General features: G+C 40.7%; 1 protein-coding gene across 10 annotated transcripts in view; it reads left to right on the top strand.

The window, feature by feature from the left end:
• The window catches only part of MCF2L (MCF.2 cell line derived transforming sequence like), a 280436-nt gene that overhangs the window by 112562 nt on the left and 146492 nt on the right, over positions 1-21382 (top strand). The window contains exon 1 of one of the 10 annotated variants that reach the window (XM_050947260.1): positions 19301-19366. The exons of 8 other annotated variants lie outside the window; for them this stretch is intronic. The gene's annotated coding sequence lies outside the window, so the exon portion shown is untranslated. Of the gene's footprint in view, positions 1-19300; positions 19367-21190; positions 21259-21382 lie in introns of those variants that run through there. One more of the 10 variants, XM_050947270.1, reaches the window with a different exon arrangement.

The raw sequence follows: 21382 nt of genomic DNA, 5'->3' as shown, positions 1-21382 counted from the left end.
ACACACAGATAAGGCCATACCCAGCTACAGACACAGACTGAAATCAGCTCTGTGAGGAAGGATTCATCTTGGCGATTTACTCAGCACTCATGTGCACACCTCCTTTGGGATGTAAACCCAAAATTATATTGTGCGCTGTACAGAGAGATTTGTACAGCGCAAGCTCATAAAAATTGCCCCCTCCCTCAATTTGGAGGGAGATATAGCTTTTTGCCGCCGGCCCCCCCCCCATATGAATTGTACAAACTGGTTTATAGAAAAAGACAAGTTTATTAAGTATAAAAGACAGATCCTAAGTGATTATAGGGGATGGCAAACAGATCAAAGCAGATTAGTGAGTAAATAAAACAAAATATGCGAACTAGGCGTAATACATTAAAGAAACTGGCTACAAATAGTAATTTCTCACCGTAAATGTTGTTTGATGTAGGCTGCAGAGTTTCTTGAAAGTAAACTGCACTGCTTGCAGCTTAAATCTCCTGGTATACCCTTCACAGGCTGACCTTTCTCAGCCTGGGTCCCAGTCCTTCTCCCCAGATCAGTCCTATGTGTTTCCAGCAGTCATTGTGGGCAGGGATTCAGTGAAGAATCTGTGACCGTGATTAACACATTCTCCAGCCTTAAATAGAATTTACGTGTGGTGGGAGTCTTTTGTTTCCCAGTCTGACTTCCCACCCCCACTTAATGGAAAAACACTGGAAGCCCAAGATGGGGGTCTCATTCCACATGGCATGATCACTTGACCCTGTAGTGTCAAAGCAGCAACCCAAGAAGCTTCTCAGGAAGATGGGAGATTAGTATCTTCAAAGTTTAATTGTTCTTCTAGCTAATTAAGGGTAATTGCCTACTGTTTGGGCATTTCCCAGATGCGAACACTTTTGCAATTGATGCAGAGCTTATATTCCTCACTTCAGATGCAGCAGTGATACATGCATGCAAATAAGATAATCATATTTGGTAAATCATAACCTTTTCAGTGATGTATCAGAAAGGTAGCTGTGTTAGTCTGGATCTGTAAAAGCAGCAAAGAATCCTGTGGCACCTTATGGACTAACAGACGTTTTGGAGCACAAAAGCTCATGCTCCAAAACGTCTGTTAGTCTATAAGGTGCCACAGGATTCTTTGCTGCCTTTTCAGTGATGTCTCACAAGACCCATCTTGCATCAAATACAACTTAGTTATGCCATATTCATATCATAAACATATTTCCATGAAGAATATGGGTGTGATGTGACATCGGACACCTGGCAACCCTTGTTATCAGCCTTTGGTCCCATTGACCACAAGGTCTTATTAACTTGTCTGCAGTTCTTAACTGGGTGAATGCTGTTGTTGCTTTTGTGTGTTTCAGCTCTTTCCTTCTAGAGGGCAATTTTAGGCCAGTGATTATCTGCCTCCAGGAATCTTATATGGGGTTCTACAGAGTTTTTTCTCCTCCTCCTTTATAAGTGACTGTCAGATTGTTTTCTTTGGTCTGAGGTGTCGTCAGCATGCAGTGACATTCATCTCAGTCTAACTTTTTTAATCAGATGTGCATTTGTTTCTAATTTCCTAGTGTTTGGCTGAGATTAGGACTTGAAGGAAGGTAAAATGACTGAACCTGAGTTCAGAGAAGATGGAAGTGATGGTAGGAAGGCAGTGTCTACATTGCACACTTTACATTGGCGTGGCTGTGCCGCCGAAGCCATACCGTTGTAAGGTGTGCTGTGTGGCTACTCCTTATTGCTGGGAGAGTGCTCTCCTGGTGACAAAATAAAACCTCCTGCAATGAGGGGCAGTAGCTTCATTGCTGGGAAGGCCTCTCCCACCACCAAAGCACTATCCACGCTGGTGCTTTTGGTCACTAAAACTTTTGTCATTCAGGGGGTGTTATTTCACACCTTTGAGCGACAAAAGTGTCAGTGTAGACTTAGCCTAAGTTAGGAAAGGAGAGTCTGGAGGATATAGTGTGAGGACACCTCTACCTCGATATAAAGCTGTCCTTGGGAGCCAAAAAATCTTACTGCGTTATATCGAACTTGCTTTCATCCGCCAGAGTGTGCAGCCCCACCCCCCGGAGCGCTGTTTTACCGCATTATATCCGAATTCATGTTATATCGGGGTAGAGATGTAATTATAATCTTCTGCTGAGTAGTCTTGTACACCCTTTGTCCAAGAAGTTCAGAATTTAGTTGTTTTTAGATTCCCAAATGTCCTTGGAATCTCATGTGTACTAGTGGCCAAAATCACATTTTAAAAAAACAAAGAAAAAACTGACTGGTAAGACGATTGTGATGATTTCTCTGAGTTGGCCCTTGTCACAATAATTGTTGCCTGTGATACTTGTAGATCCCACTGCGATATTTCAATCTACACTTGAAGAATATTTAGAAGCTTTAGCTGGTATGTAAAATTGGTGTCATCCCAGCTCACTGGTGCTCGTTACAAAGGATTCTCTAATTACTTTAGTGTCAGATTTAATTCTGGCTTTGTACAGTTAGGGTTAGGAATTCCCCACACCACCCCTGAACTCCCACATCCTCCTGTAGTTGTCAGTTAATTACATGTAGTGTTGCCAATTTAGTCTTTTTTCAACCCCTCCCCCCATGTAAATTTGAACACACCTCTAATTTCAGTTTCTGGGAAAGACTCTGGTTATGGCTGCCTGAGAAATCACCTCCTGAAGTCTCCACAACAGCTGAGACAGACCATGGAAATAAATATTGGAGGACTGGTGGTTGGGCTTATGCTCTGAAATGTGCATCAGATATTGGTCCAATACAGTCTGTTGACTGTTTCCCCTTTTTGACCCAAGCAGCTAGTCAAACTTTGGGGCCCAGAAGATGTTCCAGATGGAAGCAGAAATTAATGGAGTCTGGTATTTAATTTCATGTAATCTTGTTTATTTACAAGGAATGTACAAAATCCTGCCCCACCGAACACAGGAGGGACCAAGAACAAAAGAAGCAATTTCTCAGTTTACAGCCCCAAGTCTCTTTAGCCAACACCAGACCCAAAAGCTCTCTTTCTAGCTTTTTCTGTGGTCACACCATATTCACAAGCTGCTTCTTGGCTTTTTTGCCTCCATCTCTTTTTCTTCTCTGTTCTTGGTTTCTGTGTGTTCAACGTGTGCGCACACGCACACACCCCCCTCAGTTTCTGTATGTTCCATATGTATGCGCACATCTCCACAAAAGCCTCCGTCCATTCAGTCCAAAACTCCTGGGTGCATTCACGTAACCTTTTGTCTTAGATAAGGTCTTGTGATTATCCTTACCATTATGTTAATTGAAGGGTGAGTTCACACCTAGGGTGACCAGATGTCCTGTTTTTATAGGGATGGTCCCGATTTTTGGGACTTTTTCTTATATAGGCTCCTATTACCCCAACCCCCGTCCCGATTTTTCACACTGGCTGTCTGGTCACCCTATTCGCACCTGTCAATCTTTGCAAGGTTTTGACTTAGCTCATAATAAGGCTTCGCCCAACTCATAACTCCTCTTTGGGTATAGTGTATGATCCGTCACCTTTATCGGTGTTGCCCTTTGTACTTTTAGATGACAGTTGTAAATATTTTTTTATTAAAAATCATCAGTGTCTTGTGTTCTGTGATTCTACAGCTGCAGAATTAGTCTGCATATTCTTAGATTTCATGATAAAATAAATACATTTTCTCCTACGATTCCCCATTTTAGCAGAAAATCCAGCTAATGTGCTTACCTATTTTTGTGGATCCAGGGATGGATAATGGGAGGTGAGCAGCCAGCAGTGAGGCTGATAAGGATTTCTAGGGTATATAACTAAGAATTTGAGACTTCCCAAAATATTTCATCCTACAAGGAAGATGCATTTCTTCCCAAGTGCAGAAGTCTTAACCACCTCCTTTGTGCCAGAAACTCAGAACTTCTGCCTCTTCCAGTAAGACCAAAGCCCCAACCCACTGCCAAAATCTGCAGGTCCCCCTGCCCCAAACCCCAACAACTTCTATACTGTGCTATTTATGCTTTAGGTCATAGCTAGACTATAAATTCTGTGGGTGCAGAGAATGTGTTTTCCTGTATGTTTTTACAGCACCTAGCACACTAGGGCTCTGACTTTGAGGCCTTTAGGTTTTACCACAGTACAAAAAATATCCACCACACCCTTTAGTAAACTTATCTAATATTCATTGTTAAACATTTGCACTTTCTTTTTATTTTTGAATTTGTCACTTCCAGTGGTTGGAACTTATGTGTTTTGTCTGCTAGATTAAAGAGCCCTTTAGTATTGGATACCTTCTCCATATGTAGGTATTTATAGGTACATGAGTGGTGGAGTAACAAGAACATTATTCAAGTACTTCCAAGGAACTGGTAATAAATGTTAATATAGTAACATTCCCAGTATTACATATTTTATATATACCACATTTGTTATATCTAATAATTCTTCTTTGCCCTTTTTAGTCCTCTACATTTTTTTCTTCTTGAAGTACATTCATTATTTTGGAAACAATGACATTTGTATTTTAGCTTCCTCTCAGAAGAGAATTCACATACAGTAATGTGGGGTTTAAGGAGAAGGCCTTGCTTTTTTGCAATTCCAGCAATTCATAAGCACACTTGGTACAGGGATAGGTACCTTGAACAAGCATCTGATGTTAAAATAAAATTGTAACAATAATATGTTTTGGAGACTCTTCTATGTGAATTTAGCTTTAAATATTCTTTTAAATATACTTTGAAAATCTTTTTCACATGATAAAAACCACACTGCAAAGCTTTTTAATGCTTTGTGTATGTTTTAGACTAGATGGTTATTTCAAGATTGGAAAGTAAAATCCTGTAACATTACGTAAGCAAAATCTTACGCTGTGTTGTCCCTTCAGAAATATAAAGTGATTTCTTACCCAAATCAGACTGGACATAAGAAGCACTTCAGATGCATGGGCTGACTAATGATAAAGGACATTGATCTATTATTTCATGCAAATGTTGTCAGTTCAACTAGATGAAATGTATATATGTCTTCCTATGAAATCGTGTCATGCTTCCCATTAGACAGTTTGTAGGCACAACAGAATGCCTTGTGGCAGAAAAACAGTCACTTGGAAGAGAATTTAGATCTAGTCATCTTTGTTTAACTCAAGCAGTGAGACAGCACATTTTATTTTACAAATAACCTAAGGGATTGCCTTTTTTTTCTGATCTGAATTAGAAGTGTGACATTGTCATGCTGAAAGCCATTGCTTGGTGCCATCAGAAAGGAGCTGGGCTGGTTTGGTCAACTTACACAATGCCTTAATACAGTACCGTAAGTCACTAATTTACTACCTGAACTACTGGAATTTGTCTGAGATATTGGGGTTAAAACTCTATCTCCTGTGAACAGAGCTATGGAATCTTTAATACTCAGGTCAGAATCTTGGTTTTAAATCTTCTCCATCAGAAGCACCTCTGATAACACAGTACCTATTCATGGCATTCTGGACAAGTGTGATGTAGAACTGACTCATAAAACAAGGACATTATCTGAATCACCAGTACTACTTATACAGCATCTGGTGATATGTTTGGATGTTTAGGATTTATTTTTTATTTTTTTTTAGAAAGCAGGTGGGTCATGGAGTTGGCATTCAGAACCCTTTGTTAAAATTCTGCTACCAATGGAAGGCAGGGTTTAGTGATTTTCTTGCCTAAAGTTCATCTGGTCTTTCTGGATAATACTAAAACATCTGTGCTGAAAATTACTTACCCTGGGGCCATAAAAATGATTCTGAAAAGCAATGGATGTCGCTTTCTGGAATTGCAGAATGCATTAACTGGCAGGTAACTTTTTGAAAATATTTCCCGGAGGAGGATACTCCTGAAATCCCCAACATGGCTTTCTGTTGTCTGCTCCCAGTTTCCAATGTCACAGGTTGAACACTGTACTTTACTGTTAATATACTCAGCATATTTTTCAGGAGGCAAGAGCTATAAATGTTTCCACTAAAGTGAATGCAATATAAACTTAGGTTGCATTGCCCCCCCCCCTTGGTTTCGAGTGTGTGTGCATTTTCCCCTATTTAAACAATCAGATTCCCCAATCCATCCCCTCCCCATGTGAACATACTCAGATTTTATGCACAGTATTTATCACAAGCTAAGGGAGTGAAGTTTGTGGGAGACCCTTGTTTAAATATTGATGGGTCCCTACTGCTTCTAAGTGTCCCATACAAAAAGTGGCCACCAATCCTGGTTAGTTTGAGGTTTTTTGGCATAATTCCCCTCCACACTCCCAAAAACTGTACTTTCGTTACTCTTTTATTTATTTTATTTACTTACTAGATTCAAATTATTTGTACCTAGGCTCCCTAGAACAGGAACTTCAAATACAGGCAGACATACTTTATAACATTTTGGTATTGCCACCAGCTAAGCAATTGGGGTAGACTTGTGATTTAAGGCAAATGAAGTAAAATGCATACAACAAGAACAAAGCACACGATTTACAGTTTGCCAGATTTTGGCATACCTCGGGAGTACATTGACTAGGTTCTCTTCTTGGTTACTGGTGTAAATTTAGGATAATTCCACTGAAGGCTCTGACTTCAGTGGAGTTGTCCTAGATTTGAGCTTGTTTAACTTGGATCAAAATCTCTGTTCCTTGGTGTTTTAAGGTTCCAGTAGAAGTCTCAGCAGTTGGTTTTACATCCTCTCTCCTTTTGGGGATCTGCCTGAAGATCAGCGTTCTGTAGTAGAATTGAATGCTGATTTCCCTCATTACCTGCTAAATTATTATTCCTCCTCTTGTGACTCTCTTTAAATTAGTCACAGCTGGGCTTTCTGAAGCCTAAAGATAGTCAGTTGTCCGGAAGTAGATGACAGATTCACACTTTTCTCTGGATAAGCTGAAGAGGGAACAACTACTATTTTTTTTTCCACTGCCTTCCCCTCAGGGACAGTAAGAGCTTCTACCTTCTTGAGCTGAGGAAGCACAAGAGACACAAGCTAAATTAATGAAGGCTTTCTCTACAGGAGGAGGAGTTAGCGTGGACACAGGTCTACAGGAGAATATCTTCAGAATCTTAGAGGGGAAAGAATAGAATGCTCTTGGCCCCTCCCACATCCTCTTTCCCCAATGCATGTTAAGAGCTCTATTCTAGGGACTTCTTCATCAGAAACCCTGCAACTTGCCATGCAGTTCCTTGGGGAAATCACCTTCCCTGGGTTCCAAATAAGTCAAACTCAGAAAAAACACTCTTGAAGAGACTACTCTGCCACCTTTTTCCTTTCCCAATGTTTCTCTGCTCTACACTCTCAATGTCACACATTTTGGATCCTGGTTATGCTTTACAAATTAGATACATGCAGCAGCAAGGAAATAAAGTGAGCTCAAGAGTGATGGTGGTAGTCAGGTGAACTAGACACTACTGAACATTTTCAAGGGTGGATTTTAGCCAATGACACTGTACACCTTCTCTTGTATTTTCACTGTCTGTGAAGGAGAGACAGGACTTCAGTTATCAAGATCATGTCTGAGGGATCCAGGCACAGAACTGGAAAGAGTTCAGTTTTACTTACCTTTATTGAATTAAGAGCTTCCATATTGGAAGGCTGTATGCTAGTGCGAACACTGCCGTGTTTTGAACCCGTGGTTTCAAGGTTTCTTCCATAGATGGCAAAGCCATCCCTTTTGACTTCAATATAAATGTATTCAACCAAAGTAAACAAGCCTCAGCACCATGATGACCATCACCACTGATGAATAGATGACTTATTTTCCATCTAGCTAGGTTCTTTCTTTGGTATCCATCATCAAAGTAAAGGACAAACTTAATATTTTTTTTTCAGTTCTAGAGCAGGACTATAACTGTGCCACTACTCCAGTACCCCATCCCTGATTGGCTTACCCAGTCTTTGTCTTACTGCAGATGCAGTAGAAGAAAGTGATTTAACATTGTAACTGATCAATGATGCGTTCTATAAGTAAGTTTACATCTCTGTGAGCAAAGTTGTAGAAAACAGATTTTGCTGGTGGTGGGTAGTGTTCATCGGACTGAGAAACTTCTGTAAATGACTGGTTTGAGTGGTAGCCATGTTAGTTTTGTATCAGCAAAAAGAACGAGGAGTGCTTGTGACACCTTAGAGAATAACAAATGTATTTAGGCATAAGCTTTCGTGGGCTACAGTCCACTTCGTCAGATGCATGCAGTGGAAAATACAGTAGGAAGATAGAGACACACACACACACACACACACACACACACACACACACACACACACACACACACACACACACACACACGTCACTCAATTCTAGACCTAAAAGTTGCAATTCTCCAACAAAAAAATTCAAAAACAGACTCCAACAAGAAACTGCAGAATTGGAATTAATTAATTAAAGACTTGGAGTGGATGGGTCATTACACAAAGTAAAAACTATTTCCCTGTGCTAATTTTTCCCCTACTGTTACTCTCACCTTCTTGTCAACTGTTGGAAATGGGCCATCCTGATTATCACTACAAAAGTTTTTTCTCTCCTGCTGATAATAGCCCACCTTAATTGGATTAGTCTTGTTATAGTTGGTAGTGGCAACACCCATTTTTTCATGTTCTGCGTGTGTGTGTGTGTAATCTTCCTACTGTGTTTTCCCCTGCATGCATCCGATGAAGTGAGTTTTAGCCCACGAAAGCTTATGCCCAAATAAATTTGTTAGTCTCTAAGGTGTCACAAGTACTCCTCGGTTCTTTCTGTAAATGACTGGTGGTTCAGATGCAAATTCTGGTATAGGCAAGAAGATGCGGTATCTATTAGCGGATTATTTCTTTTACTTTTCTGCTCACACACTCTAAAGAAATAAAAACTCTCTATAAATAGCAAAATAACTCTTCATAGAATTTAATTTTCCCTTTTAATTTTCATTTGAACCTGGAAAAAAAAAGTAAGCACATTTGTCTGTATCTTTGAGAGTCTGAAGCCCTGCAGTGATGATCATGACACAAATAAAATGGAAGAAAAATGTGGTAGTGGCGAGAAAGAGGATAGAAATTAAAATATCCCCATTTTATTAGCACCAACAAAGCATGTTAGGTTTCTTTCAGTTTGTTTGGGGGGGGGGGGGAAACAGTGGGTGGGGAGCCAGAGACAGGAAAAGATGAGTGAAAATGCTAAAATCTTTGCAGAGTAAACAGGAAAAAAAGAGGCAGAGGGGGGCATTTGACGGCTGTCCCGCACTCATATTAGTCACATGCGTATTGGCTCAAATGATGAGCATGTGTCAGAGCACATAGAATTCATTTTGTGACCTTCGACTCATCCTGATTATGACAGTCAAAAGTTTTTTTGCTTTGCATTATGGAGAAACAGCAACAGAAAACAGATTCATAGAATATCAGGGTTGGAAGGTATCTCAGGAGGTCATCTAATCCAACTCCTTACTCAAAGCAGGACCAATCCCTAGGCAGATTTATGATTCAGTGGACTTTTTGTTGGTGCGGAGGGAGTATTCAACGTCTGAAAAAAGGCAAACTGCCAGTTTTGCTTTATGTACAAAAAGTTTGTTACAAATCTATGATCATGAGGTTAGGGGATTTTATGGTAGTTTGCCAAATCTTATTTCCTTCCTCCACCAACCCAACAGATGTGCATTATATTTCCCTATTGGTAGTAAGTTTATGCTGATTACTGCTTAGCTGAACAAGTTGAACTATAAGGATTTTGATGCATATGTGGGAATGTGAAATTAAAGCTTTTGACTAACTAGACTGTTCTTCAGCTGACGTTGTTCTGCTGTCTGAATCACAGCAAGAGTCCCGCCCATTCTGTCACACCTAGTGTAAAAGTAAACAGTGTAACAGTGCAAATAGCAGTTCTTAAAGTGGTAAATGTTAGCTTGTGCTTCTGTGAAAAAGCTTTGTCTCCACACTTCTACCTTGGACTGGCCAGGAAACACCACAGGAAAACAAAGAAAAATGTCCTTTGTTTTAGGGTAATTACATGGACTGACTGCTTTTTCAATCAGGTAAAGGTATATGCTTCCTGTTTGCCTCACAGAGAATAGGCGTGGGACACAGTGACAGCTGCTGTGTATCTTTTGTTATAATGTCCATAAACAATCCAAACGCTTTGCAGGTTTTTTGTGTTTTAAATTGTATGCAGCGATCTATATTTGCGGGATTTTATAGCTTATTCAAGTGGTTCTTTACAAAGACAGTTTCCATAAAGAAGAAGAGGGGTGAGTATTGTAGGTGATCTTGTTTTTATTTCTGTAGTATAGCTGCCATGAGCAGCATCAGTTTGGTTTCTCCTTTTAGTAACTGAGATGCAAATTGTTTTCCAAAAGCAGAAAAAAACATTTGGGGCCAGGATTTTAATTAGTTTGTTATACTGGGATTTTCCTTCCAGGGAAGAAACCTGAGCTTTGGCCTCAGAATCTGAAGAGTCCTCCTAAAATCTTCTGGAGGACAGAATTATCTGTGCTCATTTGCCGCTGCTTCCCGGCCCCACGCTCCCTGGCAATACTGCTCCAAATGAGCCCTCCGCTGGCCTTTTGCTGATTCTGGGCTCCCTCTCCCTCGTGTGGGGACTGTGGAACCTATTGAAGCCCTGGAGAGGGAGGGCAGGGCAATGGGAGGAATTCAGACATGGCTTTTGAAAACGTTAGCTGGTGCATGGCGAGTTTTCGGGGGCTATGTGGGGCTTGTGCTTCCCTTTTCACCCTTGTCTACTGCTGGACTGGTTAGGTATGTGGTTCTGCCAGCCTTTAGGATTCCAAATTGAGTCAGGCCCTAAAATTATGTTGTTTGGCTTAGGAGAAAGAAATGTGGGGTCTTTTTATTTGCCTGCTGGTTTTTGAGCCTTTACTGCTCACGTTTTCAAGCTTTTGTATGCAACTATGAGACCTAGGAAACATAATCTTTTGTTTATTTTTCTTCTGAGATTCAGCAGGAGATGGAGCATTTAAGAAAAACTCCAGATATCATGAGTTTTGTGATTAATGTCGACAACACAGCAGTGACAGTGGTGGGCAATCTTGGACTCTGGGTGCAGGGTTGAGTGGCCTCAGAGCAGATCCACAGTTGAAAGGAAGCTCCCTGTTCTGGATGCGACTAGCGTACCTTGGGCAAGGAGCCTAATAAGACTGGAGAGCTCTCGTGGGGCCCACTACCCACTAAGCACTAGACTCAGAATTTGGCCCATGATCCCCACCTTACAGATGGCCAGGTAACCGAGGCAAGGAAGTTAATGGGCTGATTTTTCAGGTCCTTTTACCTCCTGACTACATAGTTATTCTGTAAATACTGTGAAGGGTGTAATTTTGCATCCCAAGGAAGGCTCTGTTAGTGAAAGGCTTGTTTCTGATTGATTTGGTTCATTAAAGTGCGGGGGAGGGTGGGTGGAGAGAGGGGAGCTGCACTTCCTCTGTTTTAACAGATCTGTGTTTTTTACTATTGTTCATGTCAAATAATATGTACATAAATATTTTTCAAATCAACACATCTTTATTAACCCTCTTACAAAAACAAAACAGGTCAACTGTACTTTCTCTTAGGTTCCTTCCTGTTACCATTCTGACCTGCGACCTTTCTCTCTCTCCCATTTCAGTTTCCATTCAACTTTCTTTCCACTGCAGATCCATATCAAAGCCAAATCTTTTTCTGGTCCCTTTCAATGGCTCCCAACCTGTTTCCACTGTAATAAAGGATTACCATCTGTCTCCACTTCATTTGAACTTCTGGCTCCCACCCAAGACATTTGGTGAACCTGCTTCCATCCAGACCTGCCTCCCTCTCATGAAAGTATCCAGTTCCTGCTATCGCTTCTTCTCCTGCTCCTTCATATTAAATGATCCATAGAACCCCACAAGTCTGGCATCCTTTGTACTTGGGCGAGAGATGCATGACAGAAGGATGTTGAGTGTAGTTGTGGAGGAAGAATATTTGCTTGATGATGATCTCAAAGGAGTTTGGACTTGAATGAAAATATTCGAAGTGAAGATTCGGATAACCAACTCAGCGTTTGTATACTTAATCATACTGAACCTGTGAACTTATTAAGCTTCACACATCACTGCTGATAATTTCAGCACAGCCCCAGGAGTCTTTTCATGTGACTTCTTCCACTGGAGTTTCAATGGCCACCTTTTAGTAGTAAACATTTCCTTATGCTGTTGTTCATAACCATGATACATCACCCCTGGTAGTACGATATGTGGACCAAATTAAGTTAGACGTGTTAAAGGTAGGTTATCGATTTTGCTGCTGGGATGACATAACTGTGACCAAATGTCACCTGATAACATAACATATATAACCAAATGTTGCACGATAAATTTGGCATGAAGAAATGTCCCATTCTGCGAACTCTTTGCAGCCTCACCTCTTAAGTGGAAAAACCCACAGTGAAAATCCTGCAGCAAATAGAGGTAGATCTAGGCCTAATTATGTATTTTCCTAGGCTTAAATACTTAATAACCTGTTCAGTGGGGGACATAAATAGGATCTTTTGATTCTCTTGATTTAAATTTTAAGCATTTTTTCCTGTCTGAAAATTAGAAATGGATTTGGAAATGTACTTAATGAATCTTGAACCAACTATACCTTTATATCATAAAAGCTAGAGACTGCTTGTGCTTTATTTTGTACGGGAGGGCCTAGTGGTGCAATGTAATCCCTGAAGGTGGCTTTCCTCTTCTGTGAACCTGGAACAAGGAAGTACAGTCCCTAAAATAGTGTCTTGCCTCATTCTGTAGTTATCAGCTAGCAATGATAGTTTATGCCTTCTGTTGAGAAACACTGTTTTTACTGCTATAATCATTTGCAAGGACTTTTTGTTTTTATTCAGAAAGGTATCAATTAACAGTCAAAATATGATGCTTAGTAGCTTCCCCTGCAGTGGTAGCATGTCTCATTAGTGGAGTCTAGATTATTGCAGGATTCACCCTACTATTTTAACAGCGATCTTTATATTGTGAAGTGTTGAAATAAATATTGATAATATCAGCACCTTCATTCTCAGAGGAGTAGATTTTTCTCCCTCATAGTTTTATCAAAATTTCTGACTGAATTAAAACTAGGTACAACAATCAACACTTTCAAACTTCGATGCAGTGAAGGACTTTATTTAGATGTTTAGCTTTAAACAACCAAGTTTGAAAATTGTTATTGCGGTGTCAAGGTGTGGCAAACAGCTGACACGGGTTAGCAAATAATTTATTTCGACAGTGGACTTGTATGTAAAAACTGATTTTCTTAAAGTGCTTTGGGATCCGTTGTAAACCATATAAAATAAATGGAAATTATTGTTTAGTGGTATGAGAGAGAGAAAATAACTTTTTTAGTTTTCATTCTTTTAAATACCATCACAGAAGATTTAAAATGTTTTAAAACCCCTATTAATTTTGTCCTTTTAAATCAACCACTGTATTCAATTACAGTTTGCAAGAAGTGGCACACTAAATCTTTTTTCATCACTTTAAGAATCAACCCTATTATATCTCCTGAGACATTCATTGTCAGGAAGGCGTGCCAGAATGTGTATTGCTGATTTTTATGCAATCTGACAAGTTTACAATATACTTTCTCAATGTAGTCTATAAATGACTCTGGACATATGATGTGTCATGTCAAATCAGGCAATTTAACTGGTCATTGTTTTTTAGATTAATTGCTCTTTTAACAGGCGCCTTCTTCTTTGTACCCATTGTGGGAGGAAACATCTTTAACTGTAACATTTTAATATTCAAGTTTCATTAATATTAAGGCCCACATTCTGCAAACAGTACGCTTAACTTTACTCACATAAATAGTCTCGTTAACTTCAATGAGACCACTCACCTGAATGATGTTAAGCAAGTAATTTTTTTGTAGAATTTGGGCAGAAATTAGTATTTTCATGGCTGACCTTGACCCCTGGGGTTGGCTACCTCTGTCAAGCGCTTCTTCAGTGGCTCAAGAACATGAGTACTGACCTCAGCGCACACAATTATGAAGCAGGGCACAAACCCGAAATTGGCTGAGAGGCCTATACTTAAATTTCACCAACCAAGTATCAAGAATAAACTACTCAGGCACTGTAGCAGCCTAACCATTGAGTCAGACAGTCCCCTTGGGCACTCATATCAGTCTTGTCACCTAGGCAAGCTTACCTTTGTGATTGATGGTCCCTTACACCAAAAAAACAATGATATTCAGGTTAGTCCTAGTCTCCCCCCCACCCAAAAAAAATATTATTTATCCCACATCAGTTGCATCTCAGATCTCGCACCAAAGACAATGCTTGCAAGCCAATCCTATAATAATCTAAAGGTTTATTAACTAAGACAAGAAACTAAAAGTTATTTACGTGGTTAAATCAGGTAAATGTGCATACACTTGTATGAGTTACTATTAAGTTTCAAAAGGTAATAGAAGCGTCTATAATAAGCAAGCTTTATACGTCCTTTAGGGTTAGCCCAGGGCAAGCACTGGGAATATTTTGCTTATGCCTAGTAATCTTTGTCCCTCAGAGCCCAAGCAGCAAAAAAAGATGCAGTTCCTCCTTGTTAGGGCTTTTTATTCCTTTCTCCTTCCTGCTTCCAGGTACAAAGTCAACTGTTGGGAGGAATTCAGTTGCAAGTCTCCTCTTCATGACAGGAGGCGGGATAAAGAGGGGAAGGAAGCAATCCACAAAGCCTTTTGTCTTCTGACATTCCACAATGGTTTGTCTGGTATTGATGGGCCTCCTTTTGTTAGGCAAGAGATAACATCTCCTGTTGGAAACTAGTATTTAATGCTTCTCTGTCTGATCTACAGCAACAGAGCAAACATTCACATATTTCCTTATAACATGGGATAGAGGTAATATAAGTGAGGTTAATGCATGTAGCATTTCATAAAGTCTAAACATGAAACTCCATTTTTGTAACTCTAATACCTATTCTAACAACATTAATACTACAGGTGAGCCTGACTGGTTCCAGCTATGTGTTTGTCAGTATTCAGCTGAGACCTAGGGGCCTTGGCATGAGCTAGCACCTGGTCTGCCAGCATCACAATCTCTTTGGGCTTCTTGTTGGACTATTTTAAAAATAACACAACCTTCTCCCTCCCTTGACAGTCCACACATCTTTATTAAGCCCTTTTCCCCTTTCTTCAATAGTGTGACTGATGAATTTTGAACCCTTCTCTTTCAGGACATGCTGAGGTGTCAGGGGAGCTTGATCTGGGTTTTGTATCAATCTGATGTTTTTTTCTCTGAAGCACACAATCTATGATTCTACGAATAGGAAGCTGAGTCAAAAATAACATTTTAAAAGGCAACTTGTTCATAGTGCCCCCTTTCCTCTTGCTCTTGGCTGTCTCCCTCCCACAGTAGGATACCTATTTCTGTTTTTGTGACAGTGGTTTAGCCCCATTTTTCATTTTGCTTCTGCTGTTTTTCCACAGATGTCATTAAAGGCAGTCTGTGTCTTTCCTTCACGTAATCTAAAAGAAACGTCATCACTTCTGTGTAGTTAAATACATGGTGTCAAGGTATGAACCCCCACTCTGAACCTTAGCGTCCAAAAGATGGGGTACCTGCATGAACCCCCCCAAGCTTAATTACTAGCTTAGAAATGGTAGAGCTGCCACCACCCAAAAATGTAGTGTTTTGGGGCACTTTCTGGCCCCCAAACCCTTCCCTGGGGACCCCAAGACCCAAACCCTTTGCATCTCAAAACAAAGGGAAATAAACCATTCCCCTCCTTTCTTCCTCCCAGATTCTCCCCTCCCTGGGTAACACTGGGAAATCCCTCTCTGTTTTAAGATTCAAGGAGTTGAATCACAGGAAGTTCACCTTCCCTCTTCTCTCCCTGAGAGAGAGACAGTAATCCTAACAGAGAGAGAAATCAGGCTTTTCCTTTCTCCCACCAATTCCCTGGTGAGTGCAGACTCCCTCCCTTTGGGTCTCACACAAGAATAAAAAAACAATCAGGTTCTTAAAAAGGAAAACTTAATAAAAGAAAGAAAAAAGTAAAAATTGTCTCTGTAAAATCAAGATGGAAAATGTTACAGGGTCTTTCAGCTTATAGACACTAGAGAGAATCCTCCCCCCCAGCACAAATACAATCCTTCCAGCAAAATACACATTTGCAAATAAAGAAAACAAACAAAAAAAGACTAAACCGCCTTTCTAACTGGTACTAATTTGAACAGAAGAGATTTTTTCAGAAAGATTGGAGGAATCTGCTTACATGTCTGGCCCCTCTTAGAACCCAGAGAGAACACACAGAAAAAAACCCAAGAAGCAAAACAAAAGCTTCCCTCCACCGAGATTTGAAAGTATCTTGTCTCCTGATTGGTCCTCTGGTCAGGTGTTCCAGGTTTACTGCTAGTTAACCCTTTATAGGTAAAAGAGACATTAACCCGTAACCATCTGTTTATGACACATGGTATCTGAGGACTCAGTTTTCCACATGCTATGCAGCAGGTTAGACCAGTGGTCCCCAAACTTTTCACACCCCCTCCCCCCCAACCTCTGTCTGCACCCACCCGCAGGAGACGGGGCCAGGAGCAGGGCCGTGGCTGTGGTTGGTGGAGGGTGTGGACAGGGGTAAAGAAGCCAAGGCTGGGGCTGCAGCTGGGTGGGGTTAGGTCTGGGACCAGGAGTGGAGCAGCCACTGGGGACCAAGGCTGCGAGCAGGGCCTGGAACGGAGCTGAGGCGGTCGGCAGGGCTGGAGCAGAGTGGGGCTGGGTAGTGCTCCCTCCTCACCCCTTGCGAGGGCTGGCCCAGGCCCAGCAATGCCCTCCTGAAGATTCCTTCATGCCTGCTTGGGGGGTGTTCCCCACAGTTTGGGGACCACTGGGTTAGATTCTTGACTCCCATAGCTGTTAGTAGTTGTCTAATCAGCCAAATACAGTGCTGAGTTCACACTAGCTGTTGCATCTAAGTGACTGTGTTGCTAAATAAGAAAAAAAAATGGCAGCATGCGCCCGTGCATATATTTTAAGATTAATAGAATTTCTGATTTCCAAAACACTGTTGTGATATCCTAATAGGGAAGAGGAGTAGCCCTGCCTGGGAACATTTTATACTGCAAAAACTGTAAATGAGGTAATTTTTAATTACAATTGCTGTCTAAGGTTTGGAATTCAAGGTCTTGAGCCAATGTATAAATAATCTCTACATGCCATTCAGGTGATGATCTGTGGCAATCTGTTAAACTTCAAGAGGGAGTGGGTATAGGCAGCGTATGAACCATTGGCTGGTGGAGGCTAGTCCTCGAGCCCCACCCCTTCTCCCTAAGGCCCTGCCCGTTTTGTGCCCCCCCGCTGGATCCCAGGGGGGGCCCCCCCACCGCAGCCACGGGCCCCCACGCCAGGCTAGAACCTGGAGCCCTGGAAGGGAGGGCGGCATGGCCCCAGTCCTCTCAGTCCCAGAGCGCTGGGAGGGAGGGCGGACAACGCGGCCTCAGCCTGAGCCGGGGCCACAGCACAGGGAGATGCAGAGCAGGAAGCTGGGAGGGCCTGGGAGCGGAGAGTTCACGGGACCACACCTGTCTGTTTGGGGCAGAACAGCATCCCCAGCCTATGATACCTGCTGCCCATGGCAGTAGGGTCTTATGCTTGAGGCAGAGTACAGAGAGTCAAGAGATCTGGGTTCTGTTTCTTACTTTGCCAAAGATGTATTGTGTGACATAGAACGACTCACTTGAATCTCATTGGTTCAACTTCCACATTTGTAAAATTCAGATACTAGTTCACAGGTATGATGTGAAAATTAATTCACTAATGTTTGCAAGATGCTTTGAGTTTTTCAGATGGAAGGCACTATGGAAGTCCAAAGAGTTTTATATGAGATCTAGAGCAGTTAAAATATTTTCTATGAGGTGGCTGGTTTTTTAGTCTAACTGTAACTTTTTAAATATACTTTAGGCTCCAGCCACATTTAGTTTTTATAGATCCAAGAAGCATAATAGTGAATGCTAAGAATGAAATAGCTGCATTTCTTTAGTTGTTGTTTAGTTACACTCTCAAGCTGTATTTTAATGCAGTGTACTGTACCAGCTTGTTTGATATTTATATTTAAGGTATATGTATTGTAATAAATGTTAAGTGGGTTTGAGATTATAAGCATTTCTGCCTCACTAAAAATGGATGTGTGAAAGGCAGACGAGTAAAACTTTTGCAAGTACACAGTTAAAATATTCCGTGCAATCCATTGGTCACTTGTTTTCTGCTGGTTCTGTATGTATAGAACTGGATGATAGCCTGGATTGCTAAATATATAACTGAAGTTTTCCCCATGTAAATGGATTGTTGTGGACAGATATAAGCATCAATCCAATTTGTTTATCCCTGCTGTTCTATTTTCTTGACCTCTCTTGTTGGAAAAGAGCTCTTATAAGAACAACTGGGGGAGGGAACCCAGGAATTTTCATATAGGACATCTAATTACTTCTGCTGCCACTCTCATTTATCTTCTTGCTCTTCACATTAGTGAGTCTGGATTGCTGCTAAATAATCTTGAGACCATTAATTAACAGATAATCTATCCTTCAGCAATTACTTTAAAGGCTCAAGTAAAGCAAAACTGCTAAATATTTAGTGTGTGAAGGGTCATACAAAAATAATTGGTTTTCATTGATTTTCAAAAGATTGCCTTTTGTTTTTAAAACCTGATGAACGTTTTCACCACTGTGACTTTGTAAGTAAAATAGGGTTCTTTTTAGAGAAGGGAACTGTTTGTAGCACATTTGGATTTATACATCTTCATAAGGAACAGATGCTTTATGGATTTACTATGAGGCAAAATATTCTGATCTAATTCAGTCAAAGATGCAAGGGTGAGATTTCCCTACTAAATATGAAATACCCAGTTAAATTCCAAGGGATTTGCTAATCAGAATGGTCTTTGGGGAAGACAGCTGTCTGTTGGACAATATATTTCCTTGTGTTGGGAGGGAAAAAAGATCGTTTTACTTGAGAGGTTACCATTTGTTAAATGTGGGGCTCGTAAAGGGAGGTTTTTGACATGCAACATTGAGAGCTTTAATTTTTTTAACACATTCTTGTTCTGATAGTATTTGAACAGCGAATGTGTTCATACTCTTAGTAAATAAACTGAGTGTAATACGTGCCAGTTCTTTATACAATAAGACTGAAACTGATAAATAGCCAGTAAACAGCTAACCTTTTGCCAGACCTCTGATCATGTTGAAAGGCACACTTGCTTTGCATGTAATTTGAAGAAAGGTATTGTATCCCGCGGAGCTTGGCTTTGACTGAAAGATGGAATTTTGTGCTTGCTTTGTGTTCTGAAGGCAGGCTTACAGATAAATAGGTCACTGTCTATGGAACTGCTTTGCACTACATTGATTTGTGGCAATATGACCTTAAGTCTGATCTCCTTGCTGTACAAGGATGTTGCAGAATTGTGGCTCCTTCTGAAGAAAAGCACAGGTGTGTCCAGCTTTATATTTGTTTTCCGTTTTTTCCTAGTGACCTAATTGCATTGAAGTTATGTCTTACTCAGTAACTTTGGCAAATAACGCTATCCTATTGAGGAACATGTGTCATGGGGTGGAGTGTAAGGGCACAAAAAATTGAACTCTTACGTTTTCAGCGTGCATAATATTGTATAAATATACTGTCGGGGGTGGGGAAGAGATTATGTATATGTAAATTTGCAATGTATCCTTCTATTTTTATGCGTATTACATAATATATCACACTTACCAACTACATTGCTTTGCAGTTGCAAAAAACCAGTTTTGCTAGAGATTCATTTAGTAAATTTTTATAACAATTAGAACCACTGTTATAGCTAGTAGGAAGAGGGTGCTATCTTGGAAAGCTATTCTGCTCTCCTTAGACTACACTGCTTGAGCTGTAATTTTCACTCTGACAAATATTTGTTTTTTGTACTGATCTCTATGAGAAGCCCTGTGCAATAAGGAGGGGGGGAGGGAAGACGGTTGCTTTTTCAGGGGGCATTTGTCATTCTAAAATTGTTAGCGTTGGAGGCTCAAACAAAAATATTGTTTTAAATACCTTAATTAAAGAGTTCAGCTGAAATCTTGTTTCACTTGGGAGGTAAATGGAACATGGAGATATTTGCTATAAATAGTACAGCTGCAGTCCACTAGAAAACTGAAAAGCATGTTTTGTGGAAATAGTGACATCCAAAAATTGCTTCCTTATTCTCCTTCTTCAATTCACATTTCCAGTTCCGTTTTCTATTATTTGGTGTGCATGATTGTTGTTGAGGAATACCAGAGGAAGGACTGTAACTTGCTGGGATGGCATTTACATTCCAATGTTGCTGCTTTTCAAATGACACATTTAAATGAAACTGGTATGCGTAAGGGGTGGCTTTTCTGTTTAGAATAACTAATTAAATTATTTGTGTGTGAGCATTCACTGCACTCTGTGTTCATCAGTAGCCATTCCTATTACTGCACTTGGTATGGAGGAACATACTACAAGGCATGCTGCATACGAATGAATATAAGGAATAATTAAAGGTAAGGCTAGAAAGATTAGAAGGCTGGGAGGATTAATCATTAGATAAAACTTTTTTGGTACTTGTGTGTTGTAGGGAGGTGTCTATATTTTAAAACATGCTGTATATTTAGAATATATTTTATCTTGTAAGATCAGTGAATATTCTAGGTAGAATAAGATCATTTTATGAACTGTAGCTATCCAGCCCAGCCATGATAGTGGTGTACGAATTTAAATGTATGGGTCTGAGTTAAGTGCTAAATAATGGTGAGAGTTTCTGCATATCACATCACTGAGCTCCCTCTTTCAGTAAGGTTTTATTAAAGTTGAACAAAATGTAAACACGTTAGCAGGCAGCTTTGACTGGCAACTTCCAGGGCACAGTTTTGATCTCAAATATGTAGCTACATATTGTGAGCCTGCTCATTATGGCCCAGATCATCCCTCCCTGGGATCCATGTATGATAGGGGTCATTCCAGAGACAGGTGGAAGGAAGGGTCAGCTGTCTTCATGGCACTGTTACTGCCCTCCTCCAGACCCCATGGGAGGAGTTATAGGGTCCAGGATCCATGAAGGGGAGGGAATAAAGATGAGGCAGGCTGAGGCAGAAGGAGGAGAGACATTGTCCTTTTTCACCCTATGAGGATTCTCCAGAAAGTAAAGTATTTTCCCTTGCTGAGCTTCCCTGGTGGGGGCAGCCCTGGTAGCAAGGCTCCAGTGGAGGGGGCCGAAGGACAAGGGCAAACAGAGCAGAGGGATTGTCTGGAGGATAGGACACTATTTCTGGGACTCAGGAAAGCTGGGTGTAATTCCCTGCTTTGCCTGCAGCTATCTTGTGTGGCTTTGGGTAAGTATCTCTCCCTCAGTTTCCCCTCTGTAAAATAGAGCAGTCATAGTTCAGTACTTCAAAGGGGTGTTGTGAGGACAACAGTAAAGATTGTGAAGTGTTCAGATACTACAATAATGAGGGC

The sequence above is a fragment of the Gopherus flavomarginatus genome, chromosome 1 (assembly GCF_025201925.1).
Source record: "Gopherus flavomarginatus isolate rGopFla2 chromosome 1, rGopFla2.mat.asm, whole genome shotgun sequence".
Taxonomy (NCBI): domain Eukaryota; kingdom Metazoa; phylum Chordata; order Testudines; family Testudinidae; genus Gopherus; species Gopherus flavomarginatus.
The sequence above is the reverse complement of the archived record's forward strand: the minus strand, read 5'-3'. Positions and strand labels throughout refer to the sequence as shown.